This window comes from Suricata suricatta, chromosome X, assembly GCF_006229205.1.
Source record: "Suricata suricatta isolate VVHF042 chromosome X, meerkat_22Aug2017_6uvM2_HiC, whole genome shotgun sequence".
Taxonomy (NCBI): domain Eukaryota; kingdom Metazoa; phylum Chordata; class Mammalia; order Carnivora; family Herpestidae; genus Suricata; species Suricata suricatta.
Genome location: NC_043717.1, coordinates 34,901,210 through 34,917,159, shown reverse-complemented (window position 1 = coordinate 34,917,159; position 15,950 = coordinate 34,901,210). Strand labels below are relative to the sequence as shown.

Here is a 15,950-nt window from a genome sequence, read left to right as displayed (position 1 = left end):
GGTGTGTGTTACATGGTAGGTTGAACTACTGATCCCAGTTCTTCATTCCTCTGTCACAGACATCCACACCCTTGCCATGTCCTCATAGTAGGAAGAGTGATCTTCCCTGCCCCTTGCCTTTGGGCTTGTTCATGTGACTTCTTTTGGCCAATGGGTTGTTAGTAACATGGGCTTTCATGGTTTGGTTGGCTCTCTTGTTCTCTCCAGTGATCCACCATGAGGAAAATATCCTCCAGGGAGCTGCTTTCCCTTTCAGCCTGGGACTAGAATCAACATGTGTAAAGTAGACCAAAGCTTAATCCACACCCCAAAGCAGAGTCCCTTCTACCAGTTCATGGACCCACAATCTAAAGCACCACTGCCCTAGTTGACCTGCAAAACTATGATCATAAGAATAAATGCTTATTGCTGTGTGCCATTGAGTTTGGGAGTGATCTATTATGGAGGATTGCTGTGGCAGTAGCCAGCTGATGCATCTGCAAAAGCTTCCCAACTGTTGCAGACATTAGTTGAATAACATATAATTAAATATAATTCTCTCTCACTAGATTAGAAGGTCCAGAGAGCAGCAATTGTGTCTATTTTTGCTCTCCACTGTATCCCAGCACCTAGCACAGTAGATTGCATAATAAATATTTACTGAATATTATTAATGAGGAAGAAAGGCTGAAATAATACATACCAAAAATGTTAAAATCAGATGATAGGATAATAAGTAACATTTACATCTTCATTCTTTTCTATATTATAATAATACTTTTCTGTATTATAATAATTCTAAATTATAATAATCATGAATTCCTTTTATAATCAGGAATAAAAGCAAAAAAAAGCTATTTCCACTGAGAAGAAAATATAATTACTTAGAAAGATATACTATCATGGGTCAAACAAGAAGTCATTTGCATGACTGAAAGCTACATATAGCTCCAAATTGAGGAGGCTGTAAATTTACACAAAGGAGATGAATATTCAGGTGTCAGGACAGTAAATAAAGTCATGGTTAGCACCAAAATTTAAGAGCTGGCTGAGACACCCCTGTGCCTTGCTTTTCTTCACTTCCTGGGATCAGAGAAAAATGTCCGAGGTAAGCCGATAAAACACACAGAAGGTTAGGGAGACTGAATCAAGTGGAAATGCCAGTAAGCTACTTGTTACGGATGAATTCTCTCCCTCACACTCGTTTTACGAATTTATAGTAAAAGCTTCTTGAGGACATCTCTCCAAGTACATCTCCTCACCTTCTCCTTCTTTCGACCTCCTTCCACTTCCAATTTCCCTGCTTTCTGCTCTCACTCCATCCTCTAAGATGGCTCCTTTGCTGACTGCATCTCAAGTTTCAAGGACGCAGCAATCAAAAGCAAGAAACTAGACGGCAGAGAACTACATGGATCATTCTGAAAAATAAGGCACTGGAGGAAAAGTAAAAACTAAGAAAAATTGGATGTATAGTAGAAGATAGTTTGTACAAATTTAAAATGTGTACATTCACATGTATCTCTTAGGTTAGCCTCATATATAAAGACATGCATTAAGGGCACCTGGGTGGCTCCGCCGGTTAAGCGTCTAGCTCTTGGTTTCAACTCAGGTCACAGGTCTCATGGTTGGGGAGATGGAGCCCCAAGCCCCTTGTCTGCGCTGTCAGCCCAGAGCCTACTTGGGATTCTCTATCTCTCTCTCTCTCTCTCTGTCTCGCTCTCTCTCTCTGTCTCGTTCTCTCTCTCTCAAAATAAATAAACTTAAAAATATACATGTATTAAACATTTGAGATGGTGCCTAATGGAAAAGGAGAACGAGAGTGCTCATGGAGGATGAATGGTAGAAGGAAGGAAGAGAAAAACAAGAAAGTACATTTTTAAGAGCAAAACACTGATTTCACTCCAAATGTTTTCACCAAAAGGGTGTTAATAAAGGGGCCACTTACAGTGGTGTGGGGAAGGGGAAGGTAAAAAGCAAATGATGGAATGTTCCCACTTAAGTGAAATAAGTCAGACAGAGAAAGATATACCATAGGATTTCATTTATATGTGGAATCTACAAAACAAGGCAAATGAATGAACAAAATAGAAAATTGGATAATAAAAAGACAGAAACAGGTTCATAAACACAGAAAACAAACTGGTGGTTGCCAGAGAGGAGGAGGTTGGGGGGATGGGCCATACAAACGAAGGGGATTAGGTGGTTCAAACTTCCAGTTATAAAATAAATAAGTCACACGGGAGAAAAAAGTACAGTATAGGGGGGTAGTCAGTAATATTGTAATAACGTTGCATGGTGACAGATGGTAACTAGACGTATTGTAGGGAGCATTTCACAATATATACAAGTGTCGAATCACTGTGTTGTACATCTGAGCCTAATATAATACTGCATGTCAATTATTCTCCAATAAGAAAAAAGATGGTAAGATGTATTGGTTTCCTATTGCTGCCATAACAAATTACCACAGATTTAGTGGCTTAAGACAACATAAATGTATTACCTTACAAATCCGTAGGTCAGAAGACTGGCACAGAATCTCAATGGGCTAAAATCAAGGAGACAGCGGGGCAGCATTCCTCCTGGCAGCATCCAAGAAGGATTTGTTTGTTTCCTTGCCCTTTCCAGATTCTAGGAGCTGTCCACGTTCCCTGGCTCATGGCCCTCTTCCTCCCTCTTTAAAGCCAGCAACATCTAATCTCACTCTGACCGGCTTCCATTGTCACATCTCTTTCTGACCACAGCAGCTTTTAAGGACCCATGTTATTGGATTGGGTCCATCCAGATGATCTAGGATCACCTCCCATCTCAGAGTTCATGACCTCAATCACATCTATAAAGTTCCATTTACTGTGTTAGGTAACTCACAGTTCCAGGGGCTGGGATGTGGGCATATTTGGGAGACCATTATTCTGCCTATCCCAGAAAGCACTAGCAGGAAGCCATTAGCATCCCTAGGGCAGAAGGGCAAGGGAAGGAAATAGTATTAAGGGAATCCCAGGGGCACTGGAACCTAGGAAGTGTCTAAAAAGTGCTGTAGTTAGAAGGGAAGCGACCATTGCCAGACTCTGCTCTAAGAAGGAAGTGTATAGGAGGAAAATACCCCATCTTCTCCCATCCCACTCCCATTCTCTTGCCAGTGTTTCTCATCGGGAAAAACTAACCAGAAACCATGCAGCAAAGGAGCTTGGGGAATGAAGTCTGCAGTGGTTGACATCCCAAAGCAGACAGAGAAGTGTAGGATATTCTCTATTAGTGAAGGCAGGGGCTGGGAGAAGAGATCAGGGAAGCGAATGAAGAATAACTAGAACGTACTCCCTGAGCTGGCTAAATTCGACTCACTACACTCAGGGTCATGAAAGACAAGCTCTCTTCTAGCAACATCAGCTGCTATTTCAGAATAGAATCCAAAGTGTGGGAGGGGGATTGAGGAGGAGAAGGTTTTCCTTAAAATTAGCAAGGAGAGATTGGAAGGGAGAAAAATCAGTTTGCAGGCTACACCACATTCACTCGCAGCCCCCGCCTTCTCCTTACTTTGCACATGGTGGAGCCAGGTAGAAATCACCAAAACAAAAGATGGGGAGGTGGGGAGAAGCTCAAGAAAGACAATGACAAGCCAAGAATGTACAGTAAAACCTTGGATTGCAAGTAACTTGTTCTGGGAGTGCTCCACAAGACGAGCAAACATTTCTAATAAATTTTAACTTGATAAATGGGTGATGTCTTGCAATACAAGTAGCACGTGATGCCAAATGTCACATGATCACAACTGAGCCAATGGTTCTTCTCTCTCTTTCTCTTTCTCTGCAGAATTGTGGGTGATTGTCTCTCATGCTCGGATGCTCGGGCTCAGGACGTGGCATTTGGCAGAAATCAGTGATTTTTTCAGAACGTTGGAAGGTGCCCACCGCTGGCCCTAGTGTATTTTTTGTCACTTCAAAGCACCTATGGACAGTCCTTTGCTTTTCCACGCAAGAATAAGCTTAGGAATGCTTTGCTTCATTCTAGGTCAGGCTGCCTGCAGATATAGACCCTTTCCTCTGCTGTCTTATTGCCAGTTACATTAAATGCAGTGTATGACAAGAATTTATAAATACTGTACTATAGTCAACATCCGTGCAAGCATATACCATGGCCCCCACGCAGAAAAAGATTCCACTGGGCCAATAGATTGCAGTGATTCCATTAGGGACAGTGAAATCATCCTACACAATAACTCTCCTGTCTTGTCTCCCTCACACCAGCCACGGAAGTTTTCAAAGGTAAGTGCAGGTAAATTTGTTTTTCTTTATATGTTGTATTTTCTTCATTATGTTGTATTATATTACAGTATTATAATAATTTTTATATGAATATTTTTGGGTTGTGAAACAAATCACCTGAGTTTCCATGATTCCTTGTGGGGAAATTCACTTTGATATGCAAGGGCTTTGGATTGCAGGCATGTTTCTGGAACGAATCATGCTCACAAACCAAGCTTTTACCCTAGTAGGCAATTTAACATTTTTGTGGAGGGCTGGGTGGGAATGTAAACTGGTGCAGCCACTCTGGAAAACACTATGGAGGTTCCTCAAAAAACTATCCATAGAACTCCCTTATGACCCAGCAATAGCATTGCTAGGGATTTATCCAAGGGATACAGAAGGGCTAATGCATAGGAGCACATGCACCCAAATGTTCATAGCAGCACTGTCAACAATAGCCAAATCATGGAAAGAGCCTAAATGTCCATCACCTGATGAATAGATCAAGAAGATGTGGTATATATACACCATGGAGTATTACATGGCAATGAGAAAGAATGAAATGTGGCCATTTATAGCAAAGTGGATGGACCTCGAGGGTGTCATGCTAAGTTAAATAAGTCAGGCAGAGAAAGACAGATACCATATGTTTGCACTCATAGGTCTAACAGGAGAACAGGAGAAACCTAATGGAGGACCAGGGGGAGGGAAAGGGAGAAAGAGAGTTGGGGAGAGAGAGGGATGCAAAACCTGAGAGACTATTGAATACTGAAAATGAACCGAAGGTTGAAGGGGGAGCAGGAGGGGGAAGGGAGGTGGTGGTGATGGAGGAGGGCACTTGTGGGGAAGAGCTCTGGGTGTTATATGGCAACCAATTTGACAATAAACTATTAAAAAAAAAAAGAAACAACTCTTTCTGAACGAGGTGCACATAGCAGAAATTCTCCTTCACGTTGTCAGTGTGTGAACATTTGACTTGGAGTCTGGTTCACATTAGTGTATAAAGTGCTGAGAGTCTGGGTAGCTGGAACAGGAGTGTGTGCTCTACAAATTGCTAATTTAACTATGAGCTGGATTCTGTTGCGAATGTCTCTCACAGGTAGCACTTCTAAGACCATTACTCCCTGTCCTCTGATTTTGTTATTTTTTTGAGGCTACTTGGCCCCCTTTGATATCCACTTCATTTTATATCCAGGCTATAAATTTCTCCTGAGGCACAGTTTCTGTCTGATTTTGAAGCTTTGAAAAAGCCCATCATGGCGAACTAGAAAGTAAAATTTGACAGACACTTCCAAAAGAGAACAAAAGCTCTTCCTGTTACATATACACCATAGGTCTGAGACCATCCTCAAAGCAACTCTGGCTTTCCCCAGAGTTTCCAAGGGTTTGGAACAATTCCCACATGCAGGACAGTCACTTTGAGGGGCGCCCAGCCTACAGTAGCTGCGACTGAGACTGTTATACAAACAGTCCAGGAAGCTCAAAGTCAAGACCAGGTCGGGCAAAGAGGAAAGAACAGATAGGGATGCCACTCTAAATGTTGAGATTGGAAATAAAACAAAGAGCCAAAAGATCTTGGTTCTGGCTCAGTCTTAGAGAAACTTGAGCAAGCCTTGTAATCAGTAAGTGGCTTATTGGTTTATATATCAGGGTGTCTAGCATTCAGCTCATAGAGTAGATTGCATTTATTTTGGTTGAGCGTTTACTCTGTGCCAGGCATTGTAAGAAGCCTTTTAATCCTTCTCAGCAAAAATGAAGTCATTTCTATTGTTAGCTCCACTTTAAAGATGAAGGAGAATTTGAGGAGTTTAAGTGATTGTGTCGTCGATTAACACCGCTAAATGGTAGAGGCAGGATCCTCAAATCCTAGAGCCTGAGGGTTTAACTATCATACAACAAATGCAATCCAGATGACCCTGGAAAAGATTCCTCCTGAGTTTTTAGTGGGAAAAAAAAAACGACGATGAAAGAAAGAAAAATCTATTGCCTAATTTATTTGCTCACATAAACACCGGACTAACAATCCACAAGTAAAGAATTTTAAAAGATTGATCTAATATGGAAAACTGAATTCACTTGCCACAGAAATGGCACTGGTAGTGAAGGGGTTGTTACAATGTTATCTTTATTTTTTAATGCTTTTATTGAAGTAGAATTTACATAACATAAAATGCACTCATTTTTAGTGTAAAATTCAACAGTGTTTGGTGAATTCACAGAGTTGTACACCCAACACCACTGTCTCATTCCAGAACATTTCATTATCCCAAAAGAAACCCTGGACCAAATAGCAATCATTTCCGATTCCTGACCCCACCCTATCCCCAACCTCTGGCAACCACTATTCTCCTTTCAGTCTCTACAGATTTGCCTATTCTGGACATTTCACATAAAGGGAATCACACAATATGTGATCTTTGACATCTGGTCTCTTTCATTTAGCATATGATGTCTCTGAAGTTGTCACGATGGAGCATGTACTGGCTCTTCATCCCTTTTTATTGCCCCATAGTATTTTACTGTATGGATATACCACATTTTGTGTATCCCTTCACCAGGTGATGGGCATTTAGGTTTTACCCTGATGGCTAATCATGTTGAGCAGCTTTTCCATATGCTCACTGACTATTTGTATAACTTCTTTGGTAAAATGTCCACTCATGTTGCTCATGCTTAGATTGTTTTTTTAGTTATTTTTTATTATTGAGTTGCAAAAGTACTTTATATATTCTAGATAAAATTCTCGTATTAGATATATGATTTGAATATATTCTCCCAGTCTATCCCTTGTCCTTTCATTTTCTTAATGGTGTCTTTTGGAGCACAAAAGTTTTTACTTTGAAGAAGTCTGATCCTCAGATCATAAAGATTTATGCCTATGTTTTCTTCTAAGACTTCTGTAGTTTTTCCTCTGACATTTAGGTTCACAATCAATCTTGAGTTCACTTTTGTGTATGACGTGAGGTAAGGGTTCCATTCTTTCCTATGTGGTTCTCCTGTTGTCCCCATAACTCTCCTTTGATCTATAGGTCTGTCCTTATGCCAGGACCACCCTGTCTTGATTAGTTTTGCACTAAGTTTTGACATCATGAAGTATAAATTCTCCAACTATGTTCTTTCTCAAGACTATTTTGGCTATTCTGAGTCCCTTGCATTTCCATATAAATTTTAGGATCAGCTTGTCAATTTCTGCAAAAGAATAGCAAGCTGGAATTTTGGTAGGGATTGCATTGAATGTATAAGTCAGTTTGGGGGAGAATAGCCATCTTAATAGTACTGAATCTTCCAATTCTGAAACATGCAACGTCACTCCATCGATTAAGATCCTCTTGCATTTCTATGAGCAATCTTTTATAGTTCTCTGTGTAGAATTCTTGCTCTTTTATCAAATTATTTCTAAGTATTTTCTTCTTTTTTTAGGCTATTGTAAAATGGGATTGTTTTCTTAATTTTATTTTTTGGAATGTTCATTGCTTGCACAGACAGTTAATTTTTGTATATTGACAGTGTGTCCTGTGACATTCCTGCAGCTGTTGGCTACGTAGCAGTAACCTTTGTAAATGTGTTAACATTTTCTACATTAGCCATCTTCTAATTAGGACAGTTTTACTTCTCCCTCTTCAACCTTGATTACTTTTATTTCCTTTTCTTGCCTTATTGCACTAAGACTTCAAGTCCATGTTGAGTAGGAGTAATAAGAGAAGAAATACTCGCCTTGTTTCCAATCTTTAGGGAAAAGCATTCAGTCTTGCACCATTAAGTCTGATGTTATCTTAGGGTGCTCATACATCCTCTTTATCTGGCCGAGGAACTTTCTCTTTATTTCCAATTTGTTAAGAATTTTTACCATCAATGGATATTGGATTTTGTCAAATACTTTTTTGGCATCTATTGAGATGATCTTGTAAGAAATTTATGTCTTTTTCCTTTTGAGTGGAAATAGAAGGTACTTATGCACAACTTCCACTACAATATTTGTCAGGGGGATTTATGCTATGAAATTTGCAAATAAGGTTCACTGCATCAGAGACAGAGGGACTTATCAAAAATTGTTAATTTATTCATGTCAGCCTCCTTATTGAAAAGTATTTGACAGATAAGTGAAAAAATGCAAATCAGCAAATCTCTTCAACAAATACATATAAATAATCCAGGCATCCAAACTAACTTCACAGATTAAGTTTTTTCTTATCAAAATGTTCGACGGGTGTGGAAGGGAGGCTGATTTCACTGTTTAATCAAGGAAGCACAACTTTTTACATTGAAACTGATTGAATCAGTTGGCATTAAGGCTGTATTTATTTTGTATAGATTCCATTGAGTTCACTGTAGTTTAGGAGACTTGAAAAATTATAGACCTATTAGGTAGAAATAAAAATGCAATTTCAGAAGATATTCATACACTTTTATGTGTTGAATTATACTTTAAATTTCTACAGCTTTCTTTGAAAGGCAACCTCACAATGTATCTGAATTATTAAGCATCAGTTCTATACAAGTGCCTCAATTTTAAGAACTATTTAGGCTGCACGTGAACTATGCCCCCTAAGAAGACAAGCAGTCCCTAGAATTTGAAGGGGTATATGATTTCCAGGATTAAATTGAAATTTCAGACCATGTGACCATACTCTTGCTCCCTATGATTTTTAAAAATGGATTATATTTCAAAAAAGCATAATCACAAAGATGAGAATCACTAGTCATGAGTTCATTCAACAAAAATTGAGTGAACCAATCAGTGATAGGCACTAAGAATTCAATGGTGGACAAAATAGAAACAACCTCTTTCTTAAGAAAGGAGGCAGATAATTGCATAAATAATTATAGTTACAATCATGTATGGTAAATGCCATGAAGGAAACATAAAGACTACAGTGGAGAGAATAATTAGGGGGACCCAACCTAGGCTGGAAAAGTGACAGACATACTCTCTGAGAAGCTGGCAGTTAAATTGAAATCTGAAGTGTAAGTAGGAAGTTGTCTGAAATACTCTTCTTCCTTCCACCTGCCTTAACTCCTCAATTCCCTTCTTTGCTCTTGGCTAAGGTGTGTCAAGTGTAAAGGTCATGAGATCATTCTCTCAAAGGACTGAGACAAGGCCAGTATGGCTGAAACTTTTAAGGCTGAGCTTTGAGGACCTCCAAAATATCAAGACAATAAAGAAAAAAAGGAGTCAGGAAAAGTGGATCCAGCAGCAAAAGTGATAGACTAAAGACACAAGAGACAGCCAAGAAAAATAATACAATGAGGTTCCCCCAGAAGGCAGGAATCGAGAGGACCGTGGAAGGTTTGACCTTGGATTGAAGGAGGAGCACTGGGGCCATTGTAAAAAGAAGAAAAATAAGCAATGAATTAAGATGCAAGTAGACTTTGAAATTCAATGGCCAGAGATTAAAGGAGGTCCCTTCCAAAGGTGTTCATTTGTTCCCTGTGAAGTGTGAAGTAGGTGTCCAGTAAGAATGAGAGGAGTGGGGGGGAGGGGAAGAGATGGTCAGAACAGGTGTGAAATAGTGATTTAAGAGGCGGTAGGTAAGGCTTGCTGGGCAGTGCTGCAGGGCTGGTTGGGACTGGTGGTCATAGGTTTATGGTAATAATTCAGTCAGCTATGAAATTTCTCCAGCAATGGAAGACTTCACAACTGATCTTTATGGAGATGACAAATGATTGGGTTCACCCAGGAAATAGTTTTGCCAGGCAATATGGACTGAAGGAAAGGGGGAAGTGGTGACTAAGAATATTGACAAGGGAATGATTTTATTTTGTCTTAAGTTTATTTATTTTGAGAGAGAGAGAGAGAGTAGACAAGGGGCAGAGAGAGTGAAAGAGAGAATTCCAAGCAGGCTCTACACTGTCAGTGCAGAGCCCAAGACAGGGCTCGATCTCAAGAACTGTGACATCATGACCTGAGTCAAAACCAGCAGTTAGATGCTTAACAGACTAAGTCAATCAGGGACCCGTGTGAGGGAATGATTTTAATGATGAGAATGATCTAATCTATGTCAGATAAAGAAGGAAGTGAGATCGATTGGGAGAAGGGTGCCATAAGAGGGGGAAGTGGAAAGGTCAGTGGAATGAGGGACTTTAGAAACTGTTAGAGTGAGTATGTTTGAGCAGTAAGCTGGAAAGGCAGGAAGGGAGTGGGTAGAGTGGCATAAGTGTCAAAGAGTAAACGCGATGATGGAGTAGGCAATACTGGGTGTTGGGCTGGGTGCTCCATGGGACATTTAATTTACCTCCAGAATAATAAGGATGAAAGCTGTGACATAGGGACTCCAATTTTTAATAAATGAGGAGGAGAGTACATAGGAGGTTAAATGATGATTCTAAGGAGGTGGGGGAGGAAAGGATAACGAACCCTCCAAAGAGATGGGGAAGGAGCAACGGTCTAAAAGTGACAAATGAATCTAAGAGTACTTTAATTAAGCTCTTCTGAAGAAGTGTAGATCCTATTCAATCTGTAAAATGTCAAGATTCACATCAACTTTCTCAGAAACTGATTAATGACCAGCACTTGACCTAGAAATATATACATTTGTATGAATAAAGTTGATTAAACTACTTTGGGACTGCTTTGGTATTTATATCAAAATCCACATTTTTTTTCCGATAGCTAAGAATCCAGGCTTCGGAACTGTTGCTATTTAATTTTAAAAAATTGTGCAGCTTTACCCATACAGAGTGCAGATCGCATGGACGCTGCGCTCATTCCTTGCCTCAAGAAAGGTATCAGAATACAAGGAATACCCTTCAGCTTCTTTTAAATCTATAAGTAAACAATTCTCAAATCGTTTACCCTTTAAACATTAGAAACACAGTACTCGCTTCTTACCTTACAATTAGACATAGGGCCCTAATTGTGGGGACTCTTAGGCTATCTATCTACACCCCTTGGGCTATTCTTGTGAAATCTTTTTTCCCCTTTGTTGTTCCTCTTGCCCAATAAGAAGATGGAGTTGGATGAGGGTAAAAAGTGGTACATAGTTAGAACTTCCACAAGGTTCTCTCTGTTCTCTAGAGCTGGCCTCAGCATGCCTATAGTTAATTATTCATAATTAGTATTTCCTTTACCTGCAAGAGCTCCTACATCAATAAGCTCTCCATTAAACTCTCTTCTAGTTAAACCCTTTGGAGAGTGTCCCTTGTTCCCTGCTGGGACCCGGACTCTGCCCTTACTAACGAACTCAGATTGTGTTCAGTGTTCTCCAAACTCTACTGACCCAGACAGTTGAGGGCTTGGGAAGCCAGTAATGACAAGTCAAAATGTTCGCCACAGAGCACCAGTCTGGGGGTACACCCTAGCCAGGACTGCCGCACCGAGTGCCCCTTAAACCTTATAAGGAACTAAGCACATGTGCCCACGGACGGGCCTTCCTTATGTAGTTGTGACGCCACTACCTATGGGTGAGGCCTGCTCATCATTATACACGTAGTGGGCGAAGGAGCAAGATGGCGCCAGTGGTGTAGCATTACAAGATGGCAGACGATGGCGACACAGTTTGCTGAAGCCAGTTTTTGTAACCGTACACACACAGTGGTGCTTTAGGCGGACATACCTTGGGAGCATGAAGGGCTTAGTCCTCTAACCGGACCAAATCTCTCTCAGAAGAGATAGGATATTCCATTACCATGCACCCACAGCAAGTCTCCTGTCAGACACCAGAGAAACGCAAACATTTCTGCTCACGAAACATCTGTCCTCAGCCCACCATCTCCTGTGCTCACGCTCTGCTGGGGATGGAGCCTTTCTGTTTATCACAGGAAAGCCATGGCTTTTACAAGATTTATGAGTCAGAGGGTTCATTTTCACAGAGCGTCCAAACCAGCACTTTGTGAGATGTTGCAAGCTCTTGGGGAAGCCGTTAAAGGTTATTAGGGGGAAATAGGCAGGTATGGCCAATTGCACCCGGGAAAACACTGTGTTAAACAAAATGAACCAGTTTTCTGCAGAAATGTTTGGGAGGTTTGCTCCGCTACTGTGCGTGTGCAGGGATTACCATCCTGGGGGTAACGGAACCTTTTGTTTTTGGCCAAAAACACACACAATGGCAAATTGGGCAACAGTCTCCTCTGGTTGGGAACCTTGTGGGTGTTGGGGTGGGGAAAGGGAGTTGCTACTGAAAAGAGCAAGACAATGAGCAGGTTTCTAGAAGAAGGGGTTCAGTGCCCCTGAAGCCCCTGGCTCTCGCTGAACCAGAAGCGGGAGTCCCCATAAACCCGACTGAATTGCATGGCTTATTGAATTCACTCGGAACACTTCATTTGAAATTTGGCAACCTCCCTGATTGTCAGAGGTTTTTAATCTGATACAAAAGGTTACAGAGGTATGCTGTGGCCCCAGTCTGGCAGCCCATGGAAGCCTTTTTAATTAACTTTAAAAGGTCTGTGTGAGTCCCGCACATGGCCAGGATATATAAAACACCCACGCTCATCACTGGGGTAGGAGAAACACTGGACATACTCTAAACCCATTTCACTCACATTGTTAGAGAGAGCGCATTTCTTGTTTTGAAAATCAAGCTTGCAAATGATTCCATTTAAAAAAATAAAATAAAGTCTTACCAACAACATGAGGCGCAGGGTCGGTGAGGCCCTTATGTCACTTATTTGTACATTCAGAAGTAAGCCCACACGGAACATTCGTTCCTGAAAAGAAGGGGGTACCCTCTGTGTGGGGGTGACACAGGCAAGAGAAGATCCTCACGGGAGAGATTATAAATGATGACATTGGAACAGAGTGACCTTAATAAATAAATCCACTTGGTGAAGAGAACACAGCAGGAAGTCGTTCTGAGCAAAGCTCTGGAACTCTCTGGCAAGGCGGTGTGATCTGGCATGATGACATTCAGGCAGAAAACGGGTACAGTGACCCCAGGCGGGCTGTGCTCTCTCCCTGTCACCATAGATGGACGGAGTCCAGTTTCAAGGATATTTTCCCCACCTGATCCCTCCACCTCCACAACGCCAGTGTAGACATTCAACAAATTATGTCGTTGAGGGTGGACCTGGAGGGTGCAAAAGAGTTCCATCTGGAAAGCCATCTAATCCAAAATTCCCAACAGTGAGGCAGTGAGTGCTGTGGAGGTAGGGGGGTGGACTTGGGTGAAAACCTTGAATTCATTTAAGGACAGGTTAAAAAAAATAAATGTATGGAGTGTATTGGAGCGCCTAGGTAGTTAGTTGGTTAAGGGTCTGACTCTTAATTTTGGCTCAGGTCATGATCTCATGGTTCATGAGTTCAAACCCTCTTGCTAACATTGCAGAGCCCACTTGAGACTCTCTGTCTCTGTCTCTCTCTCTCTCTCTCTCCCCCTCTCCTTCCCTCCCCTGCTCTTCCTCTCTCTCAAAATAAAGAAATAAACATTTAAAAATCAGCTATCTCAGACATATATGGGCCATTTATTTTTTCCAAATCATCAGTAGATGCTGTAAAACCCAAAGCCCAAGTAACTAAATCAAGTCATGTTTTTGAGTCATCATATTTGTTACATATCTTCTTAGTCAATGGGTCCTAAAAGAAAAACCAGAGCAGTAGTTTCCCTAAATATCTGGATTTTTTTTTTAAGGCTTCTCATACCCCAGAAGGCTGAGAATTGCTGGTCTCATCCCAGGATGGTGTTTAGCCAAATCTCTGAAACTGCCACACGCAGGCTTTCTTGAACATCCCTCAAAAGGGGACTTCTCCGGAGCCAAGGGTAAGGTGCACCATTCCGTGTCAAGTGGCTCAGCGTTGATCATATTGAGCCAACGCCCAGAATTCAGTCGTCGCAAACCCCACTGGAATTAAATTTCACGGGTTTCCTGCAAACCTATGGACAGAGGATCACACTCCCAGGGGGTGTCTGGGACTGCATGGAGAGAGGAAGCCCCCTCGCTATGGGGAAACCTGAGACTCCCTTCCAAATCCTTCCCAGGGCTGATCAGAGAAGTGGCCTCTATGCTCAATGCATCAAATAAATCATCGTTTCTGGCAAACTGGTTATGAAAGAGCGTGCTGAGGACTGCTGCTTCTGAGCAGAGGCGGCTTTTGTTTAACCTGAATCAAGACATTTAGTGCTGACACGGGAAAGTCCGAAGCTGCACATCAGCAGGCCCCCTTCATAAACACTTCAAGCTCTTCCGAACTTATTACCGGCCCAGCTCTCCAGCCCCGACTCTTATTTGCCTTGATGCGAGGAACGGCCTGATTTATTAGCTCGGGTGAAATCATGCACCCTGAGAGCCTTACTAATTTTCTTACATAACTAAAAGGAAAGGGTTGCCATGAAGACACCACTTGACAATTTTTCTAAGGGGTTACTCGTGATAGGAAGGTGCTCAGGCCTGAAGCTAGGGGAACAGTAATTAAAGCCACACATGATGAAAGCCACAAGGCAAGGACCAGCTTCGCCCACTATCTACATACGATTCCTTCTACTGGGCTCAGGGCTTGTGATGTTGGATGTGACTTCAGAAGGCTCCCCGACATTTTCTGAAGCCAAGGGTTTGGGGCGCCTGGGAGGCTCAGTCAGTTAAGTGTCTGTCTCTTGATCATGTCATGATCTTATGGTTGTGAGTTCGAGCCTTATCAAGCCCTCCCACCACTGACAGGGAGGAGCCTGCTTGAAATTCTCTCTGCCTCTCCCCAACTTGTGCACGCCCGCATGCTCTCTCTCTCTCCCTCCAAATAAACATTAAAAGAATTTTTTTATGGCTTTTATTTATTTTTAAGAGAGAGAGAGACAGCATGAGCAGGGGAGGATCAGAGAGAGAGGGAGACACAGAATCTGAAGCAGGCTCCAGGCCCTGAGCTAGCTGTCAGCACAGAGCCTGATGCAGGGCTCGAACCCATGAACAGTGAGATCATGACTTGAGCCAAAGCCCGAGGCTTAATTGACTGAGCCACCCAGGCACCCCATAAATAAACATTAAACAAAACAAACAAACAAAAAAAAAAGGGCTGTAAGCAGAAGACCTTAGTCCCACCTTCTGGCTGGGGTTCGTTGTGTCTTTAAAACCGCAGCCCGGCTTTATTTATGTTTATGTATTAGAAATAAATTTTACAAACATATACCGCACCAACAGATGTACAGATACAGGTCAAGATAAACGTATAAATATATGGAGTAAATAAAACGGGCCCCATCCTAACCCTCACTTTACACACCGATGCAGATGCTTCCTCTTTCAAAATGTCGCTGGGATTCTGCGGCCAGGCTGCAGAGGGTTTACGGATAAAGCTCCCCGGAAACTCAGCACTGTCTCCGCACACAGGTCTAGAGCAGATGGTCAGCAGATGCTCACCTCAGGGCATGTATTTGATCCTGCTGACTTCCATGCCTGGGACTTCCATTCCCCTAATTATCTGCACCTTTCACTCCCTCCTCTCAGTCAAACGGGCGGTTGCGGTGCCGGTGCAGGAGAGTCACTTCAGCGACGCTTCCCCCGAGCTCTGCTTTTAAAACTGCAAGTCCCTCCCACCATCCGAAGCACCCCCTCCCCACCTCTCCTGCTTTATTTTTCTCCAGAGCACTTAGTACCTTCTAATGTGCTATATCATTGATTTGCTGTTTAATGATTTTCTCAACCGCCCCCACCTCTTGGCACCACACACACACACACACACACACACACACACACACCAGAAGTCCAGCTCCAAGAGGACAAGACATGTCTGTTTCACTCGTACCCTTAGCACCTGTAAAGAGAACTTGGTGCATTGCTGGTGATCAGTCAGTGTCTGTGGGGTGG

The 15,950-nt window shown here is 42.1% G+C and overlaps 1 long non-coding RNA gene across 1 annotated transcript in view; it reads right to left on the bottom strand.

The window, feature by feature from the left end:
• The window catches only part of LOC115283288, a 40,282-nt gene extending 24,733 nt beyond the window's left edge, over positions 1 to 15,549 (bottom strand). Inside the window, exon 1 of the long non-coding RNA XR_003904991.1 lies at positions 15,504 to 15,549. This is a non-coding gene — a long non-coding RNA (uncharacterized LOC115283288). The remainder of the gene's footprint in view (positions 1 to 15,503) is intronic.
• Between the last annotated feature and the right edge of the window lie 401 nt (positions 15,550 to 15,950).